The sequence below is a fragment of the Heteronotia binoei genome, chromosome 1, assembly GCF_032191835.1.
Source record: "Heteronotia binoei isolate CCM8104 ecotype False Entrance Well chromosome 1, APGP_CSIRO_Hbin_v1, whole genome shotgun sequence".
NCBI lineage: Eukaryota > Metazoa > Chordata > Lepidosauria > Squamata > Gekkonidae > Heteronotia > Heteronotia binoei.
Window position 1 is genome coordinate 100,259,580 of NC_083223.1, and position 13,890 is coordinate 100,273,469.

A 13,890-nucleotide genomic window follows, 5' to 3' on the forward strand; every position below is an offset into this window, starting at 1 on the left:
TACAAAATTGGAGTTTATTCACTGGATTATTCAAGCATTTAATATCAGCCACACACACACTTGCTGTCAGAAATGGAACAGTTACTCAACAAAAGCTTCATATGGGCTTGTACACACATTTACACTTCAGGGATACAACTATGGAAGAAAATTAGCTTAAGGAGTTGATTTAGGGAGATTCTAAATAAATGCTTTGAAGAAAAGGTAGACAGTTTACTACAGCCCAATTCACAATCTGTTTTATAGCTGACATGTACAAGAGGAAGATCCTTGATGACCTGTGGGGGAGGAACATCCCATTCCCTTCACTCAACCCTGGCTCTTCCCCTTCACCACCAGTTCCAGCTTCCTACCTCCCCCTGGTCTCCTTTCTCTTCCTGTCCACCACCACCTACTCCTCTCTCTACTGACACCTTGGGTCAGTCACAGTTCTCTCAGATCAACTGTCTCAAGAGTAGTTCTCAAAGAGCTCTCTCAGCCCCACCTAGGGAAAGGGAAGGGAAAGCTGCTCTGAGACACTGAGTGAAGCATGAGGTATGAATCAAATCTCCTCCTCCTCCAGTGGTTTCTTCTTGTGATGCCTTCACAAGTGCAAGCACTGGAGATAAGGTTTAAGGGTTTTTAAAAAGAAAATAAGCTTTGATAACATGGAGGTATGTTTGGATTTTCAGAACCTTACTGTGAAATAGGTGCTGGCCTCATTGTGAGCATTTGGCTGTTTACATGGTGAGAGCTTTTCTTTTTTAAGATGTAATGATAAAGAAATATTAGTACTTTTATTCAAGTCACGTTTAAGTGCAGTGTCGTCCTCTAACATTCCAACCATGTGATGATGTTTGAAATACTTAAACTATTATTGAAACCTGTAGTTCCTGCAAAAAATACTTACATTTGACACATAACAGCAATGTAATCGACAGTCAAATGAACAAGTCACTCCCCTTCCAGATTTCAAACAATCATGTTGCAAATAAGAGAATATACACTTTGATTCTAACACAGTGACAAATGTTCATAGCAAATAAATAGTTAAGCAAATGTTTTGATGACATTAATCTAGTCACAGGATTAAGAGTTTATGCAATTTTATAAACAGATGCTAAGCCTTTTAGTATCAGAGACAGAGTATGCTATTGTAAATGGTTTATGTTTAAAAGGCTGCAATCCTAAGCACATTCACTAGAGAGTAAGTCCTATTAAACTAAGTGGAACATTTTTAGTATACATGCATAAAATTGTACTGAAAGTTTTGTGATATGTTCATTGATCCCTTTTCCCCATCAGCTTTTATAAGAGTCTGTTTAGGCAGGCTGTGAAGCAGGGCAAAGAACAGACAGAGAGCCTGCTTAACTATGGCCGCTTTGATCCCTTCTCCAAAGGTTCCCTATAGGAAAACAGCTGGGTAAAGAGATTTTCAGCTGAAAAAATGAACAGAGAAGAAAGGGGGATGCAACCTCTCCTATTCTATATGGTGGCAGCCATGTTTAAAAAAGCATGGGCTCTAGTTGATGCCAGGAGGGCTACTCTAAGTGAATAACTAGATGGCAGTCTGAGGACTACAACTGGCACATAGGATCATATGCAAACAGAAAGGCAAACAGGATCATATGCAAAGAGATATATGGGTCCTAGGCCATGAATTCCCTATGAAGAAAGGTTGAAACGCTTGGGACTCTTTAGCTTGGAGAAACGTCGACTGTGGGGTGACATAATAGAGGCTTACAAGATAATGCATGGGATGGAGAAAGTAGAGAAAGAAGTACTTTTCTCCCTTTCTCACAATACAAGAACTCGTGGGCATTCGATGAAATTGCTGAGCAGACAGGTTAAAACGGATAAAAGGAAGTACTTCTTCACCCAAAGGGTGATTAACATGTGGAATTCACTGCCACAGGAGGTGGTGGCGGCCACAAGCATAGCCACCTTCAAGAGGGGTTTAGATAAAAATATGGAGCAGAGGTCCATCAGTGGCTATTAGCCACAGTGTATGTGTGTGTGTATATATATATATATATAAAATTTTTGCCGCTGTGTGACACAGAGTGTTGGACTGGATGGGCCATTGGCCTGATCTAACATGGCTTCTCTTATGTTCTTAAGTTCTTAATGGGTTTAAAGGTGATAACCACCACCTTGAACCGAACTCTGAAAGGCAGTCAATGCAGCTGTTTTAAAATAGGTGAGATATATTTTCATCAGCTAGCCCCTAACAATAATCAGACTGCTATTCTGATCTAGCTGAATTTTCTGTCTGGGATATCTCTGAGGGCAGCCCAATGCTGTACACTTTCAATAATTCACCCACAGACTTACAAAAGCATGTGTCACTATGGCCTAACCAGCTGAGACTAAGAAAGGAGAGAGTTAATGAATCAAATGCAGCTGACAGTACTCCTGGTCACAGTATTCTTAAATCTGGCCATCAGACATCACCTGTGAGTTCCATACTTTCCAGAGATGTACAGGCCCAATTCAGATTGTGACTGCAATCTGTGGTGAAAGGGGGCTTCAGCCTTTCCTCCATCCCCTTTTCCCACCCTGAAACAGCTGCTGTTCGCCCTTTTGGGGGAATACCACATATACTAATGGCAGGGCTTGGTGTCAGGGGGTGTAGCCTGATATGCAAATGAGTTCCTGCTGGGCTTTTTCTACCAAAAAGCCCTGTGTGAAACAATGGTGACATCAAGGAGTGTGGCTTAATATGCAAATGAGTCCCTGCTGGGCTTTTTCTACAAAAAAAAGCTCTGACTAATGGGCTACCCACTAAGTTTCCCAAGAGGTCAAACAGCAGCATCCTGGGGCCATTTCAGAGCAAGAAAATGGCACAGAGAGGAAGGAGGAAGCCCCCTCTCCCCATATGCCATTGTTTCAATCTGAATCAGACCCACATGTGTTTGGGAACTGTGGAAGTTCCAGGCTACCTCTGTCAATCAACCTAAGGACAGACAAATAGAAAAATATAACATGTAATTTAAGCCCTGCCAGCAGATGACATGAAGTCATGAACAAGCTAAAATTAGACAATATAGACCAGGGGTGTCGAACTCATTTCTTATGAGGGCCACATCTGATATAAATGGGATCTTGTCGGACTAGGCCACATGTATCATAAAATGTAATGCCAGCTTATGAAGATATAAACTTTATCAAGGACACAAACACAATTAAATATTTTTTAAAAACTTAAAATATGCTTAAAAGATTAGCACTTTCGCAATATTTTGTTTATTTAACAGTGTCTGATAACTGACACCTCTTGTTCTGAATTACTGCATCAAAATCTGGAGATGATGTCTGTGTTACAGCAATCTTGAGTATGCTGTTCAGATGTTGTTGAGGTGTGTAACTGCAAACCTAATTTTGATTTATTGACATTCATTACAGAAATCTCATGGTCAATGCTTTGAGCCTAAGACCCAGAAGAAAATATGAAATGCTTTTGTACGCAAGTTGTTTCATGAGCTGGTCAAGAACATGTAAAGGTACCATGACATAGACTGAGGGCTATATGTTTGTCTACAAAACTATAGTCTTCCCAGAAAAAAAACTACAACTTCTATGAGGCAGTACAAAAATACAGAGACAGAAATGTATAGTGGTCACTATCAGCCTACTTATACAGGAATCCTACGTTAAAATCCACAGTCTACAAAGGAAATGTGCTCTGGACACACACACTCATCTTCATCCATCTCATTAGCTTGTTGTTATTCCTCATCTAAATAGTTCACTGGATCATGAAGGCATGAATACAGAAAAAAAGGGGGGAACCCAGCTGCACCTAGGAGAGCCCTGACATAACAAGCCAACAAAACACACTCTCTCTGTAGCAAGGCAAAAAGCTCAAACGTTGTTGGTCTTAAAGGTCTTTTCTTTGTATCTCTCCAGTGGGATCAGAGGAACTGGGCAAAGGAAGCACCTGATCTTTCCCTCATTTCCCAGGAGACGGGGGGGGGGGGGACGCCTCAGCCAATGGAAGAGAGGTTTGGCTCAGTATCTCTGCTGTGTGATTGGGAGAGCCTGGCAAAGCAAGCTGTCCCTCCCCCCTTCCTCTCCAAGGAAGAAGCCTTAGTCAATGGAGAAAATATTTACTCTTCAGTTCCTATGTGACTGAGCAAGCCTGGCAAAGCAAGCTGAGATACAGAAGGAAGAAAGGAAAAAGGAAGCAGACAACGGTGAGTTGCTCACCGGCCTGACAGGAGTCCTCAGGGGGCCTGTTCCATCCCACAGGCTGCATGTTTGACACCCCTGCTAAATTAGCATATATCACAGATATGCCTAGAAACTTGATATAAGGCCAATGAGATTGCAAAAAAACTTTCGGCAGAAACACAGAATTGGAACCTTGTTTACTATTTTCTAGTGCTTAAGAACAAAAAGTGCTCATGTGTAATTTTGTGGCTTAGAACTATCTACAAAAACTGCTGCATAATTACCATAGGTTGACTGATCTCTCCCTGCTTACTACAGCCCCATCAACCATAAACTTCATGACTGGAAGATCATAACAGCATAGGAAACAGAACTGAAGGCTGCAGTTTAAGGGAGAAATCTGCAGAAATTGTGTAACCCCACCCCCCACTCCCAAACAAGAAGGAAGAGCATGGCTGGTAATAAGAGAATTCTCTGTTCTGCCCTTTTTATGGACCTTGTGAGATTTAGATTTACAGATGCTTGCGGGGGGTGTCCAGTTAGCATGGTCTATCCTGGAATGCTGACTGATCTGGAGAACTCCCAATATCTCTTGGAATTTTTCCAACTTCTCTATTCCAGACAGTAAATTTAGCATTCCTGTTTCAGTCCTGGTCAGCTTGTGGAATTCACAGAAGACCTGGATGGTGGATAAATTCTAAAGCACTCTCTCCTCATTTGTGAAGCACTAAATGTTCCTTCATTAAAACAGCTGGGTAGACAGAGAGCAAGTGGCTGTCACAGCAGCAAAGCAGAGTTCATGTCTTTGTCCCCACTACATCTGCACACTGCTATTTGGCAGACCTTTTTTGGATTAGAAGAAGCTTTGCCCCAGTCTCTGAGGATGTAGTCCTGGAAAACGAACAGGTCTGCTGTAATTCTTTTAGGATGCTTTTTTTACAGTTGGAATTGCTTACATCTTCTTGACTTAGATGCCATGACTGGTTCAGATCAGTTCAATTTCTGGACAGTATTGGAGCAGTCTGCAGAAATTAATAACATGTTGACCAGAGGCAGGAAGTTTTCAGAAGGAACCTCACCTCTGGAATGCCCTTGCACTCTGAGGCTCACCTTGCACCAGGACAAATCTGTTCTTTTTACCCAGGCTTTAACCAAAGAGTTTTGTATTTTTAGCTATTTTATAGTCTGCTTCTAGCCTGAAAACTGTTTTATGAATACTGCTTTTATGCTGTTTTATGCCAAAGAAGAAGTTGTTGTTGTTTATGAATCACCCAATCCCTGCTAATGCAGGGTTCTAAGATGAAGTACAACATACGATAAAAAACATTTAAAACTATAGAACAGATACATAATAGTATTAATACAGTAGTCTAAAAAACAGATGGCGAGAATTGCAGTCTCCTCCTGGTTCTGGACTGTGACTAACTTGCAGGTATGGAGGAGGAGAATGAAGCAATCTAAGGAGAAGGAGAGTAAGGGAGGATGCCAGCCAGAATGGAAACTGTTGCTGTGCTCAACAAAAAGTCTGACAGAACATCTCTGCTTTACAAACCTTATGGAATTGCATAAGATTCCCCAGGGCCCTGACGATGTTTGGCAGAGAGTTCCACCAGGTTAGGGCCAAGCAGGGCTGATGCCAGGCTTTTTGGCACCCTAGGCAAGGCTATCTACTTGTGCATCCCCCCGCATCAATTTTTAAAAACAGAAGAAATGCAGGAAAAATGAAAAGCACAAAACTTGAAACTATTCTTTATAATGCTGCCATCAACATCAGACACAAAGAATAGTCAAAAAGTCCACTGAAAGAAGATGGCCTTGCACAACATTGGGGAGGGGGGGCAGCGACACTCTGGTGTTAGTCTCATGAGACACCTCTTTTTAGTCTTTTCACATACCTTTGTGCCTTGTCCCTGCCTTATGGGCCAACACTTTCTTCTGTAGAGAATGAGTGAGTGCGTGCCATTTATTATTGTTACCTTTACATGCAGGAGTCTGCCAAATTATAAATAACTCAAATAAATAATAAATACTCAGACTGACAGCAGCTGTCCATGGTCTTAGGTAGAGGTCTTTCACATCACCTACTGTCCTGGTCCTTTTAACTGGAGATACCAGAGACTGAACCTGGGACCTTCTGCATATTTTTATATCATCTACAGGAGAGGCTTCTCCCCATTAATGGAGCACCCTAACCTGGACAGCCCAGGCAAGCCTGATCTCATCAGATCTTGGAAACTAAGTAGGATTGACTCTGGCAAGTACTTGGATGGGAGCCCTACAAAAGACAGGAGGGCTTTATTCAACCACCTCGCTGACTATCCTCCATGCCCCCAGTAGTCACCAGAGGTCACCATGACTTCCAGGTGTACATACACACACACACACACAAAAAAAAAAAATAGAAAAATTTCTATAGACTTTTTTTTGTAATATGAAATGGGAAGCAGAGATTAATGATACAATCTTCAAAGCTATGTGAAAGGTATGTAAAAGGCATGTAAAGGTGTAAAAAGAGACGTCTCCTGAGATTAAGCACCAGATAACATAAAATGCAGAAGAGATATAACGCTGCAACACATTCACATTCTTTTGCTTTTGCATGTTACAAAGATGAAGTCATTAGAGACTAACAACCCACAGGTAATTGAAAGATAAATGCAGGAAAAGCTTTGAGAAAAGCTAAATACCTTTTCTCTAAAGTTACATGTTAAAGTTGTTGTAATAAATGTTAGTATTCTCTACAATTTATTTATTTATTTTATTGCATTTATATCCCGCCCTCCCCTGCTGGGCTCAGGGTGGCTAACAACAGTTAGCAATTTGATAACATATTTAAATTATTACAATAAAACATTATTAAAATATTAAAAGCAGTTTTAAATAGTTTCAGATTTACCTCTATTGCTATGTTTAACATTTTTATTCTGCTCCTGGTCTCCTTCAATGAATATTCATAGCCTGGCTGCAACAGTCATACATATTCAGGTTGGTAGCCGTGTTGGTCTGAAGCAGCAGTTCAAAGTTTGAGTCCAGTGGCACCTTTAAGACAGACTAAGTTTTATTCTAGGTGTAAACTTTGTTGGTCTTAAAGGTGCCAATGGACTCAAGCTGTGCTCAGCTGTATGTATGTACACAATAAATCAATTTTAAACATTATTCTCAGGAAAACATAAGTAGGCTTTTTATAAACTGAAAATATTTATTGCATTGATCTCCAAAGTCTGATAACACATTGCATGTAGCATACTACACCATGCAAACATGCTACATGCAATGTGTTATCAACCACTATCTACAAAAATTCTTAAGCTATCTGTAAATGAAAGTAATGAGTTCTCTTATGCATGTCAAAAATGCTATGCATCATTTTTTCAAATTTGCATTTGAGCTAGTAGCATAGAACTGTCAAATGATTAATGCTTAGAAAGTATTAGGAAGGTACAAAATTATACCAACACTAAACTGCCTGAGGTGCTAGAAGGATAGGCAATCCTTGTTGGGGAAAGGTGAGCACCATCAGCTCCACAGTGCTCTTTCCAGTGCTGGCCTACTTTTTCTTAATAGGCAGGAGCAGCGTGGGGTTATCCAGTCTGCCTCTTGGCTCAGGAGGACCAGAACAAAAGCTGATGAAGTGCCTCAGAGCAGCTTGGAGCAGTGAAAACCTCCGATGAACAGTTTACAAAAATGCGTCATCATACTCCTAATATGGCAGTACTTCATAATAAACTTTTTGTTTTTATGAGAAATGGCTACTCTACAAAACCAAAAGAAAGCTTGAGCATTTACAAACAGTCACAGGTGAACAAGGCAGAAAAGACAGAAAACATAGCTAACCATGCTTACAGTTTTCATTTATATTATTTCCTCAGCACTTAGCTCAACATGGGTTTTACAGGAATCACAAACAGCAAAGAAAAGCCGCATTAAATATCGCAGGCTATACAAATGTTGTGTAATTTCCTCATACTTGAATGTACATAGAAAATCGCTCGTACATGAAATGAATCTAGGGAATGTCCAAACCCATTATGCTGAGGACATGCTAATACTGCCTGTCCATGCATTTAATTAAGATGCTCATCTGTTCAGATCTCAAAGGCAGGCATATTTAGAATATTACACTTTTATGTGAGACTGTTTCCATGTGAGAACAGCACCAGCAGAATGATTTTGCTAAAGTGCAGAAAAAGCACCAAGAACAAAAATTGAAGGTACAAACAGAAGTGAATCCTTTTTGCTATCACAATGTTCAATCTGTTTCGAATTTCAATTTCCATAATTTGCTTTGGCTGCTAAGCAACAAATCAAATATGATTTGATGTATTTGATATTTGAAAGCATTATTCCCCTTGCTTCTCTGATGGCTGAAAATACAGTTGGAAGAGCAGCTTCTTTTAAAGCAATAATGTTCAGAGAAAACACATGTTCAATGGTTATTAATTATATGAAAATATACATGAATTATCTGGGAAATGGCAAGATTCTTTTCTCTAAAGAATTTTGATTACCTGGATCAATGGGGCAGGGAGAGAAGAAAAAGGGAATGCCCATGTACTTGGTAATGCGGTTCAAGACTATCCATATTTATCCACAGAAAATCCCACTGTGTTCAGTAGAGCAGACTTCCAAGTACATGTGAACAGAACTGAAGCTTACAGAACTATGACAAATGCAGTCTTCAAAGCCTATTATTTCCAAAGCCTCCTTTGTCTCTAGAATCCAAATTACTAAGAAAAATTTTCCTTTTCTGTTGTAATGCCTTCACAGAATGAAACCCAGGATTTTACACACACACACAAACGACACATGCATTTTAGAAGGTACAAATGTTCCCCAAATTCCTAACCTATTTAAATATAAGGAGGAATGAAAATAAAATTAGTACCAGTTATGATTTACAATGTTGTGGGAACTTTCAAGTTTCACATAACTCTTCTTCAGGCAGGAGACTTAAAAGCTTTTTTGGGTGAGCAACAAAAGATGTTTAATAGGTAGGGTAATGAGCTGGGTCAGCAATGGAAACCTTAAGAAAGTGATGAATGAATCCCCCAATAGACTAATCTGGATTACGGAGTTGACTCTTGTGTAAAAAAAAGAAGCTAGGATACAGAAGGAACAGCGATTTCCCTCCCCCCTTTGCAAATACACACAAATCAGCAGTTGAATAGAACTCACAGGTACTAAGATTAGATAACAAAACCAATAGAGCAAGTTCAAATCAAACTGTGCTTATCAGAGCACTGGCAGAATGAGACTGAAGATACTTGATCTCTTGTGCTGAAATATATATTCAAACTAAGAGCAATATAGCAGGGATGGCCAATGGTAGCTCTCCAGATGTTTTTTTGCCTACAACTCCCATCAGCCCCAGCCATTGGCCATGCTGGCTGGGGCTGATGGGAGTTGTAGGCAAAAAAAAAACAAACACCTGGAGAGCTACCACTGGCCACTCCTGCCATATAGCATAAAGTCTCCTCTCATGGAACTAATGGTGCCTGAATAGTTAAACTGGTTATTTCTCTAATATAAAAAAGCCAGGTCTGTCCAATGTAAGAACTGTGAACTCACTGCAATTTCCATATTTTGTGTCTGTAGTCTTTGTGAGTAATTTCAGATACCCATTACCTACAATTCCATTAAGATGAAATTCTAACAAAAAACACTTTTCTGTAGTTACTGTAGTTACGTGGACTTCTCAAGTCAGTATAAGTCTAGAAGCCGTCCTCAGTGTGCTGCACACCCCATTAACAGGACACAGTCCTTTACCCAAGGTTATGAGTAATATAACTAGTGCTAAGAATATTCATTCATACTGACTAATTAAGCTCAGCTGTCCTCAGCTTCTTCAGAGGATAATTGACATACTGCTAGGCAGTATTTCTTCAAACACATTTTAATTACTCCTTTTAAGGTAGCTCTCGAGAATGAAAAATAAGGGTACCAGCAGAAAGGGATGGTGAGTTTCAAACACATTTATGACATTGCATCATGCCAAAGATAAGATACCAAAGATAAAACATATTCATTTTACATTATCTTAAACAAAAGTAAGTAAATAATTTAACTTCTTACTACTAGAAAGGAAATATCGTTTGCAAGATAACATCAAATTGCATTTGATTGAGGGGCAAACTAGACATTATAGAATCACAGAGCTGAAAGAGGCCATACAGGCCATTTACCGTTCAATCCCCTGCTCAATGCAAAAGCAGCCTAGAAAAAAGAGGGGGAGCTCATCACCTCCCTCGGTAGCTGATGCTACTGCTGAACAACTCTTACTGTAAAAAAGTTTTCCCTAATATCCAGCCAGCATATTCCATCCCCTTAACTTAAACCCAGTATTGTCAGTCTTCTCCTCTGCCGCCAACAGAAACAGCTCCCTGTCCTTCTCTAAGATCCAACCCATGGATACTGATGCCATTTTGGAACAGGACATTTAAAAATGCCATGATGGAAGCCCACAGCGAAACACGACAAGGTAATCACATGAGACCCCACCCCCACGACTCTTCATGTGTCAAAACTGTTTCTCAAATAGCTCTTGATGCTAAACATATTATCCAGAAAGTTCCATTAAAGTAACTGAGATTAATTTTTTCTACCTAATTCTCAACAGTACATAGGAGTTATGACAGCTAGTTGCAGTACATAAAGTGTTTCTTCTGAACAGCCACACTGTACATTCAAGTTTGATCTACTAGATCATAGCTGATACCATAAATTAAGTTTGTATTATCCTCACTTACCTTTTGTTGCTAATTTATTTCTTTTATTACAAGTAGAACTTCTAAAATGTGTTGTATTTTTGTGCTCAAAATAGCTTTCTATGTGTGCACTGGATCTGATACGTTATCAAGTAAACATATCCTGCAATTTGTACTGTTTCTTGTCTCTGGTCAGGAATGGTTCTCATCTAAAAGACAAAGAATAATTTAAAACCATTTAATCTTTTACCTTTTTACAATTACTGTTCACAACAGTATCATTTATTGTTAATTCTCATATTAGAAACAGCAATATAAGAGCAATATAGCAGTAGTTCACAAGCAGTGTTCCCTCTAAGCTGAGTTAGTGTGAGATAGCTCACAGATTTAGCTTACCTAAAATTGGATTGAGGCAACCAACACATTTCACTCAAATTATTAAATCATGAAATCACAGTGATTTTGTTTTTAAAAATTCAGATTGATACATGAATACACGTCATAGAATTTCAACTGATACAAGCACTGTATTCTACTGAACCATCCAAACTGTCTTATTCATAAAGTAATCCATACCATACCAGTAACTGCTTCTTTATGCATGGATAATATATACTATAAATTTAATAAAATATTTATGATTATGAGTTCTAGAACAGCAGTCCTATTAGCCAGTTATAGCAAAGCAAAAAGAATCTTGTGGCATCTTAAATACTAACAGATCTCTTCACATAAACTTTTACAGACTACACACTACTTTATCAGATATACTGGATTAAACTTTCTACCATTACTCTCTAAGTAATGGGGAAGAAACCATTAGCTACAGGAGAAATGTCATTGTTTAAAATACTGTTATTCCAAAGGTATCTCAAACATACAATGTGAGGCAGAAACACAATAGATGTAGAACATTTCACTTCCAAAAGATTAATAGCAACCCACCATGAGTTAAATACTATTGAATACAAGTCTACAGAAAGCTGTCAGTTACAAAAAATTGTGGAAAATAACCTACAAAATTTTAAACACTTGAAAAAGTTATGTTCCACATTATAGTAATCAAAACGTTTTATGGCAGAAAACTGAGGTTAGGAAAGATATCAGTGTTCTAGTTGATTACTCAATGAGACTGCCAGTTCAGTACATGGTAAGAGCACAATAGACGTTAGAGGATATTAGGTCAGTCATTTTGTGGCAATATTTCAAACAGCAGGAGGAGGAGGAGGAAGAGGAAGAGAAGGAGAAGAAGAATCATTTCAATTACACTGACAGTTCTATTTTTTTCTCTGTATCTGTTCATTGGGTTAGCTCTCTCTCTGAAGTTTCTAGTGCTTCTCCTCACCACCCCTTTTGTTTGTTGCAGCAAAAATAAATGGAAATAACACGGTACCTTAAGGACTAACATTCCTGTATTCCAGCATAAGCATTCCTGATGAAGAAGTGGGCTCTAGTCCATGTACCCTTATGCTAGAATAAAATCTCATTAGTCTTCAAAGGCCCTCATGACTGTTTTTTGTACATCTGAAGACCATTCAAAGAGGCAAGAATCATTGTTTTAAAGAAGCCTAAGAACTTCTTGTTTAATATATTTTTAATTGAAATTTTAGAGGGAGGACAAGATAGGGAAAGATAGAGAGGTAAAGAATACATTCTAGACACCTTTTGAAGTTGTATTTAAGGGAACAGGAGTAGCCACTTTGCAAAGGAAATGCTCCATTATCTATCTGGGAGACACATGGCTATATCCTAAAACGTGGTATGCTGAGCTTTAGATTGCAAAACCATGACAAGATTAACATACTATGATGTAATGCAAAATTCATACAATACATAAATTTCAAACACCTCTGGGGGGGGGTTTATCCTATAAAAAGAATAATTTGTATGACCAAAGAACGGTAATATTTTGCACTTGTATCTTGTAGGAACTGTACTTACTGCAAGTAAGAAGCTTATTGTTAATATTATTTTGTGTATCTAATTGATATTTATAAAACAATTTGTCTTTTTTTCCAACACTTGATAGTTTTGTTATATGCTGCTCAGGTTTATCAAAGGATTAGCAGTGCAGAGTTTTGTACAGGAAGACATTTCCATCTTATCCTCAATAACACACTTCTGAAAGGACAGTTAAATGCACCTTCGCTCCTAGGCCTCCCATTGGGACAAAGGATGACAGTAAGTGCCAAAGGAGACTGTATTTTATTAATGTTACATCAATCTGCTAGGAACTGTAGTGATACAGCATTCTTTTGTGATTGTTATTGTGTTTCCGCAAAAGAAAGACTAGTTTTTTCCCTCCAGGTGTGCCTTCAACAGAAAAAGAGGGCTGTCTTAAATTTGCATATGTTGCAAGTATACACAGTAACAACAGCAAAATTCTGTATAGCTTTTTTATACAACCAGTCTGACCATATAAGCAATATTAAGAAAAAAGTCCATATGCAACTGTGAAATATCTGACGGAAAGATCTGCTGATAAACATTAGCATGTCCAAGTACAATTGTCAGTTTACTTTACCTGTTCACAACCCAGACAATACACATCTATAAAGACAAGAATACAGCTACAAATATTCAAATAAAAATTACTGAATCAGTACCTGGAAGATTGCTTGACAAGCCTGACACTGTGGATGTGATAAGCTTCTATAAATGAGTCAGAAAGGTGAACAAAACCAAAGCACAATAAGCTGTTTGCTAGGCTTTCTGATGACACCATCAGAAAAACAAAATGATTATATAGCAAATTTATAGATGAATGCATTTTACAGATGTATTACCAGCATCTACCACAGGGAGCAGAAAGGAAATGAAAAATCAAAAAGGATGCAGTAGCATCAGTAAGCTTCCTTCTGAATCCCTGCAACCTGAAGTGAAGAACAATGCACTCAGACCAGCCACAACATAGAACAGTACAAGTTGTGCTGTGAGATAACACTAGATGACTTCAATGGTCCCTTTCATTCCTTTTGGCATTCAATTCCATCATAAATCCCACACACCTAAAACCCCCAATGAAGCTCCATGT

At 38.7% G+C, this 13,890-nt stretch overlaps 1 protein-coding gene across 6 annotated transcripts in view; it reads right to left on the reverse strand.

The window, feature by feature from the left end:
* Window positions 1–13,890, reverse strand: part of WASF1 (WASP family member 1) — a 127,154-nt gene that overhangs the window by 98,646 nt on the left and 14,618 nt on the right. For 4 of the 6 annotated variants that reach the window (XM_060238113.1, XM_060238095.1, XM_060238087.1 and 1 more), the window contains exon 2: window positions 10,899–11,065. The exons of 1 other annotated variant lie outside the window; for it this stretch is intronic. The gene's annotated coding sequence lies outside the window, so the exon portion shown is untranslated. Of the gene's footprint in view, window positions 1–10,894; window positions 11,066–13,890 lie in introns of all 6 variants that reach the window. One more of the 6 variants, XM_060238077.1, reaches the window with a different exon arrangement.